We start from the raw sequence: 10,439 nt of genomic DNA on the forward strand, positions 1-10,439 counted from the left end.
TAAAGATGTACTTCTTTATTTTTAAAATTTGGAATGCAGATTTACAGAGAGAAGAGAGAGAGAAGGAAGAAGAAGAACAAGACAAGGAGGAGGAGGAGGAGAGGAGAGAGAATGAGAGAATCTTCCATCCACTGCACTGTTTCCCTCCTCAAACAGCCACAACGGCCAGAGCTGAGCTGATCTGAAGGCAGGAGCCAGAAGCTTTCTCTGTGTCTCCTACATGGTGCAGGGGTCCAAGGACTTGAGCCATCCTCTGCTGCTTTTCCAAGTCATAAGCAGAGAGCTGAATCAGAAGTGAAGCAGCCAGTACACAAACCGGCACCCATATGGTATGCCAACACTGCAGGTGGAGGATTAGCCTGATAACCCATCACACAGGCCTCTCATTTCTTTTAGCAGACCTCCCTACCATCGCCTGGTATTTGCCTTTGCCTATTCAGGCAGAATTCCTGGAAAGAAGTTAAAGGATGAACAAGCAGTGAAAAGAATGCAAATTAAAAAGAATCCATATTATAATGTTCTTTAAATTTTGCTTTTTAGAGTGTTTTATGTTTGCAGAAAAATGTAGTGAACCACAGAGTTCCCATATACCCTCTTCCTGTGCCTGGGTGACACACATACATAGTTTCCCTTAATAATGTCTTGCATTGATGTGATACCTTTGCCACGCTTGAGGAGCCAATACTGACCCATTATTATTAGCCAAGGCACACTGTTTCTATCGAGGTCCTCTTTTCATGCATTATATGAGTTTTTTTTTTTTTTAAGATTTATTTATCTCCACTGAAAAGGCAGATACACAGAGAGGAGGAGAGACAGAGAAGAAGATCCTCCATCCGATGGTTCACTCCCTAAGCGGCTACAACAGCTGGAGCTGAGTCAATCCGAAGCCAGGAGCCAGGAGTTCCTCCAGGTCTCCCACGCAGGTGCAGGGTCCCAAGCTTTGGGCCATCCTCGACTGCTTTCCCAGGCCACAAGTAGGGAGCTAGATGGGAAGCGGGACCAGAACCAGGGGTCAGAAACAGCGCCCATATGGGATCCTGACGTGTTCAAGGCGAGGACTTAAACTGCTACGCGATCGTGCTGGGCTCAGATTACATGAGTTTTGACCAATGTGTGTTATACATCTACTATTACAGATTAGCACAGAATAATTTTATTGTCCTAAAATAAAATTTCATTGCCCATGTTCTATCTATCCTCCCTTTCTCCCTCTCTGTAAACCTCTAGCAAATACTGATTGTTTTGGGAAAATTGGAGTAAAAATGTGAACAACACATTAAAATGTATTATAACCATGTGCAACATAGAATTCAGTGGCACTAACTATATTTACAGTGCTTGTGGCCACCATCATTATTCCCCAAATGCTTTCAGCATACCAGAGAGAAACTGCACTTACTAAACAACACTCCCCAAATGGTAGCCAGGATCCAGGGGCTTCTTCCAGGTCTTCCTTTCACGTGCAGGGTGCCAAGGTTTTGGATCATCCTCTGATGCTTTCCCAGGCCACAAGCAGGGAACTGAATGGGAGGTGGAGCAGCTGGGATTCAAACTGGCATCCATATATTATTCCAGGGCTTATATGTGGAGGATTAACCAACTGAGTTGTAATGAAGGCCCCCTAATTAATTTTCTATATTTGTTTATTGTTTACTTGAAAGGCAAAGTTTATGAGAGAAAGAGAGAGAGAACTTCTATTCACTGATTCACTTCCCAATGTCTGCAATGGCTCGGGCTGGGTCAGACTGAAGGCAGGAGCCTGGAACTCTGTGAGTGGCAGGGACTTGGGCCATCCTCTGCTGCTCTCCTAGGCTCATTAGTAGGGAGCTGGATGGGAAGTGGAGCAACTGGGGCTAGAATCATTGTCCGTAAGGCATGCCTGTGCTGTAGGCAGTGTCTTAACCTACTGCACCACAGTGCTGGCCCCATAATCTCATTTCTGAAAGAAAAACTATGTTTCATATTTTGTTCATCTGTACTTTCTAATTTTTCTGCATTACAAATTAGTGTTATATTTTATATAATTTTATTTATTTTGTTTTTAGAATGCTTTATCTATTAAAAAGGCAGAGAGACAGATGGAGAGAGAGTCTTGCATCCACTGGCTCACTCTCCAAATGGCAGCAACAGCTGGGACTGTGCCAGGAGCCTGGAGTTTCTTCCAGGTCTTCCATGTGGATGTAAGGGTCCAAGCGCTTGGGCCGTCATCCACTGCGTTTCCAGGTGCATTAGCAGGAAGCTGAATCAGAAGTGGAGGAGCCAGGACTCAAACCAGCACACATGCTGGATGTTGCCATTGCAGGTGGCAGCTTAACTTGCTATGCCACATTGCTGGCTCCCACATTTGTCTTTTGATTAAAAATACCTCTAAAACCGAGTGCAGTATCATGAGATATAAGGTGAGTTTTTCTTTGGCTAGATTGATATAAGAACAGAATTCTCAAGCTTTAGAGTCTGTGTGAATGGGGGAAGGAGGGAAGGAGAGGGGGAGGATGCTCAGTATAGCAGTTAGGCTGATGCATGCGATGATGCCCACATCCTATATTGGAGTCCCTGGGTTCAAGTTCTGGTGCCACTCCCAACTGGAGAATCTGTTAATGCAGCTCTTAGATGTAGTCATCATGGCTCAAACATTTGTGGTCTCATCCTCTTACCCAGAAGCCCTGAATAGAGTTCTAGACTCTTGGCTTTGGCTTGGTCAACCCTGGCCATTGCAGCCTTTGGGAAGTGAATCAGGCTCTTTCTTGGTCTTTCTTTTCTGTCATTCTGCCTTAAGAAACATTCAGCAAGGAATTTGTGTGGTTGGAAGGTCACTGGAGATGGACAGGCACTAATGTGCCTTTGACTCACCAAAACCCTACTTGTTATGAAAGACTGATCCTCTTTGACCTGCACACTTGTCTAAAAGAATGCTAATTAAGCATTATTATAGTGCTTTAAAAGTGGAAATGGGGAAATTACTACTTGTGATTTATTCATGCTATTAAAAAGAGGGAGAAAAAAAAACCCAGACTGAAGCCAACAGGAACACAAAGACTAAAGCAAAAGTTTTCAAAGGGTAAATTGGCTACAGGAGGGGAGTGCATATAAGAACTTGATGGAGCGGCCAGCATTGTAGCACCTGCTAGGCCAGCATCTCATATGGGGTCTGGTTCATACCCCAGCTGCTCTGCTTCCGATCCAGCTCCCTGCTACTAGTCTGGAAAAAGCAGCAGAAGATGGCTCAAGTGTCTGGGCTGCTACACCTAAGGGTGAGATCCAGATATGATTCTTGGCTCCCAACTTGGCCATGGCTGTTGCAACCATAATTGGAGTAAACCAGCAGAGGGAAGATCTCTCTCTCTCTCTCTCTCTCTCTCTCTCTTTCAAGTGAAAAATCCAAAAGGAAACAAAACAAAACAAACCAAAAAACTTCACAGAGAAAGTGAGAAATGAGTGAATTGAAAAGGTTTTATGTTTGAAAAATCAATGTTAAGAGCTGTTACTTTTTTTTTCCTTTGCAACAGATTACAAAACAGCAGAGTTCACATCTTTTTGGTTGTTGAGGATATACAGAAGATAATAGTTCCTAAAATAGTTAAGGACAATTCCTTCTCAGAAGCTATTACCAGCTTTAGGGAGCAGTCGTAAGATTTTTGTGTTCCAAAAAAGCCAAGACCTGAAAAAAAAAAATTTGAAGACCTGAAGTGAACACATCAAATGTACTTTTTCAGTAATCACTTCTTAGAGGACAATCAATGGCATGCAATTAGTTATTGTTGACTTTTTTCATATGGCAGAACTATTACTTCAACAAGGATAGTCGATTAGGAGGGTTAAACCATAAGTAAACTGACTCTAACATTATATATGTAACAGTGTCAGAGCACCATGTAAGCAAAAGTACCTCCCAAAACCTTAGCTACTACAAGTCAATGTTCTCCATAAGAAGAATAGTACTCGTAATTAATTAACAAATAGCAAATTAATTAATTTTCTTAATTAACAATAAAGTAAACAAAAGTAATTATCCATTTCAGAGTCCATCTTTCAAGGAATTCCAATGAAGTTTGAAGTTGATATCCTCCAGTAAAACAAAACCAAACAAAACCCTTCCTGCCCTTCGCAATGCAAGCCTAAATCCTTGCCAACCCTAGCTACAAGTTCTAACAGCACCTCTGTTCATGTTATCTAAGGGGGTTTGTCTTTCTGGTTTCACCACTCCTGTAAAGGCAGAAAATGTATAATGGAATTTTTGAAAAGAAAATGACAAAATTCAGACAAGATTCTAAGTCACTTTGAATTAACTTAAGTAATCAACAGATTTAGCCCTTAATGCTTAACAGAGAAAAGAACAAACTCATATACAAAAGATACTTATGTTAAAACTGAATTTGGGGAGGAGGCCAGCACTGTGGTGCAGTGGGCTAAAGACACTGCCTGCGGGGCTGGCATCTCATACAGGCGCCTCCCTGTGCACCACTCGCCATCCAGCTCCAGCATCATGTGTTCAGGAAAGCAGAGGAATGCGGTTCAACCAGTTGAGTCACAGCCACTCCTGTGAGAGAGCTTCTGCTCCTGGTTGTGGCCATCCGGGGAATGAGCCAGTGGATGCAAGGGATGCAAGATCTCTCTCTCTCTCTCTGTAACTCCATCTTTCAAACATATAAATACATCTTTAAAAAAAACACTGAATTTTTAAAAATTTACTTATATTGGAAAGGCAGATTTACAAAGAAAAGAGATACAGCAAGAAAGATCTTCCATCCTCTGGTTCACTTTACAAGCAGCCACAATGGCCAGAGCTAAGCCCGTCTAAAGCCAGGAGCCAGAAACTTCTTCTGTGGCTGCCAAACAAGGGCAAAATCCTAGGGCTTTGGGACAACCTCTACTGCTTTCCCAGGTCACAAGCAGGGAGCTCGAAGGCAAGTGGAGCAACTGGCACGCCTAAGGAATCTTGGTGCTTGCTTACAAATTGAGGGTTTAGTCACTGAGGCATTATGCCAGGCCCCAAACACTGAATTTTGTAAAATACACAATATTTTAAAAAAATATTTTATTTCTGTTTTATTTTTTTGTTGCAAAGTTAGAGGAGGAGAGACAGAGAGGAAGATCTTATGTCCGATGATTCACTCCGCAAGTGACCACAACAGTCGATCTGAAGCCAGGAGCCAGGAGCTTCTTCCAGGTCTCCCACGCAGGTACAGGATCCCAAGGCTTTGGGCCGTCCTCGGCTGCTTTCCCAGGCCACAAACAGGGAGCTGAAAATGGGAAGTGGTTCTGCTGAGATTAGAACCAGCGTCCATATGGGATTCTGGTGGGTGCAAGATGAAGACGTCAGCTGCTAGGCCATTGCGCCGGGCCAAAATATCCAATAATAACAAATGAAGTGATTAAGATAGTAACAAATTCATAAACAAGTGTAGTGGTCTAATGAAAAACAAAACAAAAACAAGTTGCCTGGGTAGTTTTAGCTAGGACAATAATCACAGAAAGAAAATAAAATACAGAGAAGAAATTAAACTGTCCTTGCTTGCATAAAATCTTAGTATTTGAGTAGAATATTAAAAAGAATAAATAGAAATTAGCAAAACTCCTGGAGTTAATAAGCAATTATGGCAAAATTATAGAATACACGGTTAATATAGGAAAGTCAATCATTTTTCTATATACCAGAAATAAAGAAGTGGAATTTAAAGTAAAAAATATTTTATTATTTACATTATCAACCTCCTAAAAGAAACACATAGGTACATATTTAATATGAAGTTTTAGATGAGATTTATAAACACAAATCTATATATACACTCTAATTAAAGGTATTAAAAAAGAACAAAATATACATGGATAAGAGGATAATATTGTCAGGATCTGAGTTCTTTACAATATTGTCTGCAGATTCAATGCAATCTCAATAAAATTCTCCCAAGTTATTTTGTGGATATTGATAAATTGTTTCTGAAGTTTATATGAAGAAATAAAGGGCCCAACATAGACAATTTAGCATTGAAGGAAAAGACCCCAGTTGGGAGACTGACACTAATCAACTTCAACTGGAAAGCTACAGTAATCAAGACAATGTGGTATCAGTAACAGAATAAACAGTAGGTCAATGGAACAGAATAGAGAGGCCAAATAAAGGATCATTAAATAAAGTCAAATGATCTTTGACAAAGGCACTGCAATAAAGCAAGGATATTATTTTCAACAAATAGTACTGGAATAATGAAACTAATATGCAAAAATGAATCCAGAAATAGATTTTACATCTTAAAAAGAATGATTCAGGGGCTGGTGTGGTGGTATAGCATATAGCAACACAGACAACCAGTAATGGTGTCGGTTATGTTTCAGCTGTTACACATCTGATCCAGTTTCCTTCTAACGGCCTAGGAAAAGCAGCAGAAGATGGCCAAAGTCACTACCCACATGGGAGACCTGGAGGAAGCTCCTGGGTTGGCCCGGCCCGGTGGTAGCTATGGTGGCCACTTGGGGAGTGAACCAATGCATGGAATATCTCTCTTTTTCTCTCTCCCTCTTTCTCTCTGTAACTCTGACTTTCAAAAATAAATAAACAAACAAATAAATAAATATTTAAAAAACATCTCAAAGTGGATAATAAACCTAAATTCAAACCACAAAACTTAAAAGCCTCAAAACACCAGAAGAGAAAATCATTGACCCTGTGTACAAATAGTAACTTTATTCAGATGCTACAACAAACACATGATCTATGAAACAAATGACTGAAAAACCAGATTTCACTAAAATTAAAAATTTCTGCCTTCCATAAGACAGTATCAGGAGAATGAGAAGATAAGTCATAGATAGAAAATATTTGCAAAGACATATTTAATGAAAGATTTTTGTCTAATACACACAGAACAAACCTCCCCAAACTCAACACTTTTAAAACATTAATGAATTAAAAAATGGACCAAAGATATAAGCAGATACCTCACTAAAGAATGTATACAGATGGATGGTAAGCAAGCATATGCAAGTAAAAACATTATGTATTATTAGGGTATTGCAAATTAAAAACATATGTAACTATAAGAACAGCCAAAGTCCAAAATACTGGCAAGAAATGCTAGCAAGGCTGTAGAGGTGACAAAAACTCTTACCCATTACTAATGAGAAGTGAAATAGTACAACTGCTTTGGAGGACAATTTGACACAACAGTGCTCCTAAGCATTTACGCAGATGAAATGAAAGCTTACATCCATACAGAAATCTATACCCAGATGTCTACAACAACTTCATTTACAAACTGCCAAAGCTTAGCAGCATTTAAGATGTCCTTCATAGGACAGAGGTAGGCTGTGAGCTATCCATAGAGTATTATTCAGCATTAACAATAAATGGGATATACAATCATGAAAAAAAACATGAGGAAACTTAAGTGCAAACTACTAAATGAAAGAACCAATCTCAAAAGGTTATACGCCAATATTCTGGAAAAGGCAAAAGATGGAAATAGAGAAAAGATGAATGTTCTAGGGCTTTGAGGGAGGCTGAGGTGAATAGATAGAGCATAGAGGATTTTTTTTTTTGTTGGACAGTGAAACTGTTCTGCATGATACTACAATGATGATTATGCACTTATCAAAAATATTTATACCTTAACACTTATGTAAGTATAAGTATATGATGCACTCATGAGTGTATAAATGTGGGAACCCAAACGTAAATGCTGGACTTTGGGTGATGGTGACATGTGAGTGCATAGAATGTGACAAGTGAACCACTGTACTGTGGGATGTTGCTAGTAGGGGCATTATGGTGGTGGTGTTGGGGGTTTTATGGACTCTATTTTCTATTCAATATTACTGTGAACCTAACACTGCTGTTTAAAAAGTTTATTAATTGAAAAAACACAATATAAACAAATGCTTTATGAGGAAAACCAGCTTTTCTTGTATTGAAGGAAGTTCTAGGAAGAAGAAGGAATTTAAAGAAATGAAATCACAAAGGTGCCGCAAATTATGCCTAATGGGGGCCAGTGTTGTGGTGCGGTGGGTTAAGATGCCCTCTGCAACATCAACATCTGAAATTGGGGTTCCAGTTCACGACAGCAGAGGATGGCCTAAGTACTTTGGGTCTCTGCCACCCACATGGCAGATTCAAGTAGAATTCAGGTTCCTGGTTTCAGGCCAGCCCAGCCCTACACACTGCAGTTATTTGGAAAGTGAACCAGTGGATGAAAGACCATTTTATCTTTCTGCCTATCCCTCTCTCAGTCACTCTGCCTTTCAAATAAATAAAATAAAACTTTAAAAATATGCTTAATGATTACTTCTTTGATTAGAAAATGAGCCTTTTTTCTTCTGTAACAAGGATGCAAAGAGGGATACAAAACTATGTCAAAGGACAATGTGAACATCAAGGAAGTTGTGTAAGGAATCCTGAAAAACAGAACAAGAAGGTAGCATAGCGGCCAAAGTTGTTGCGCAGTGGGCTAAGCTTTGGCTTGTGAGGCTGGCATACAAGATCAGAGTGCCAGTTTGAGTCCCAGCACCTCTGCCCTGATTCAGCTTCTGGCTGATACACCTGAGAAGGCAGGAGAAGATGACCTAAGTGCTTGGGTTTCTGCTGCCCATGTGGGAGACTAGGAGGGAGTCCTTGGCTCCTGGCTTTGACTTGGCTCCAGATCTGGTGGTTGTGACCATTTGGAGAGTGAGCCAGCAGATGAAATGTGTGTGTGTGTGTGTGTGTGTGTGTGTGTGTGTGTGTGTGTGTGTTCCTCTGCCTTTAAAAAATTATTTTTTAAAAAATTTAAGAGATAAGGTGTTTTTTAAAAGAAGGTAGGATAGGGTCATCTGGCTGCATGAACTACGGCAAAGGAAAGCAGATCATAGCCTGCAACTTTCCTAAAGCTCCCTGCACATGTGTGCAAGGCAGTGGATGTGGGCTGTGTGCAGGTAAAAGACCTATATTCCCTGTGGGTTCCTTGTTTAATTGTAAGCGGGGGGTGGGGGGGCAGAGTGTTCTGCAGAAGGAAAATAGGATAGCACTTGGCAAACCTCTCTCCCTGTACCTCTTGTTATAAATAAGTAGCTTGGAAAACCTGAGAAGCATCCTCCTGATTGGCTGTAACCAGTTGAGTACACAAGTGAAACATGAGCCTTGTTTTCATCTGATTCTTGATAGGGCAGTGACAACTGTTCGGAAAAGATTCAAAAGTGAGTAATAGTGATCTCCTGAAAAGTGAGAGGGATTCATTAGGCAAAAATAAAGCAACAGAAAACCCTGGAAGGAAAGATGATTGAAGGGAACCAAAAAGGTTCACAAGGTAGAGGAAGAAACCTCCATTTTTTTTCCATTGAGATCGTAAGAGAGGAAAGTGGACTGATGTAACCCCATTTGTTTATTTTGGTTTTGACTGCCTGTGCTTTTGGTGACTTTTCTAGGAAGTCTTTTCCAATTCCTGTAGCTTGCAGAGTGCTTCCTATGTGTCCCTGTAATAGTTTGATGATTTCTGGGTACAGATGTAGGTCCTTGATCCATTTAGAGCTGATTTTTGTATAAGGTGACATGTGAGAGTCTTGCTTCTTACCTCTGCAGGCTGCAATCCAATTGTCCCAACAGCTTTTGTTGAAGAGACCAGGCTTTTCCCCCTGAATTATTTTCCATTATCTTGTCAAAGATTAATTGACTCTACATGTGTGAGCTCCATTTTGGGATTTCTAATCTGTTCCATTGATCTTCTCTGTTTCTGTACCAGTACCAGACTGTGATTACTACTGCTCTGTAGTATGTCATGAGGTCTGAAATTGTGATTCCTCCAGCTTGATTTTTTTACCCTTCAGAATAGCTTTGGCTATTTGTGGTCTCTTGTATTTCCAGATGAACTTTTGTGTTATCTTTTCTATTTCTGAGAAGAATGCTGTTAGGATTTTGCTTGGAATTGCATTGAATCTGTATATTACTTTTGGTAATATGGACATTTTGATGATGCTGATCCTGTTGTATCCAGGAACATGATAAGTTTCTCCACCTTTTAATATACTCTTCTATTTCTTTTTTTAATGTTTTATAATTTTCATTATAGAGCTCTTCCACACCTTTGATTAGGTTAATTCCAAGGTATTTGAGATTCCTCTCCACTATTTTAAAGGGGACTGTACTTACAATTTCTTTCTCAGTCACGGAATTATTTGGGATTACATCAACCTGAGAAGTTCTCTGTACAGCAAAAGAGATGATAAACAAAGTGAAGAAGCAACAATTGGAACGGGAGAAAATTTTTGCACACTACACAACTGATAAGGGACTAATATCCAGGATTTACAAAGAAATTCAGAAACACAACAACAGCAAAGCAAACAACCCTGTGAAGAAATGGGTGAAGAAAATGAACAGACATTTTTCAAAAGAACAAATTTGAATGGCTAATAGACATATGAAAAAATTCTCAGGCTCCCTGTCAGGGAAATATAAGTGAAAACAATAT

This window comes from Ochotona princeps, chromosome 14 (genome assembly GCF_030435755.1).
Source record: "Ochotona princeps isolate mOchPri1 chromosome 14, mOchPri1.hap1, whole genome shotgun sequence".
Taxonomy (NCBI): Eukaryota; Metazoa; Chordata; class Mammalia; order Lagomorpha; family Ochotonidae; genus Ochotona; species Ochotona princeps.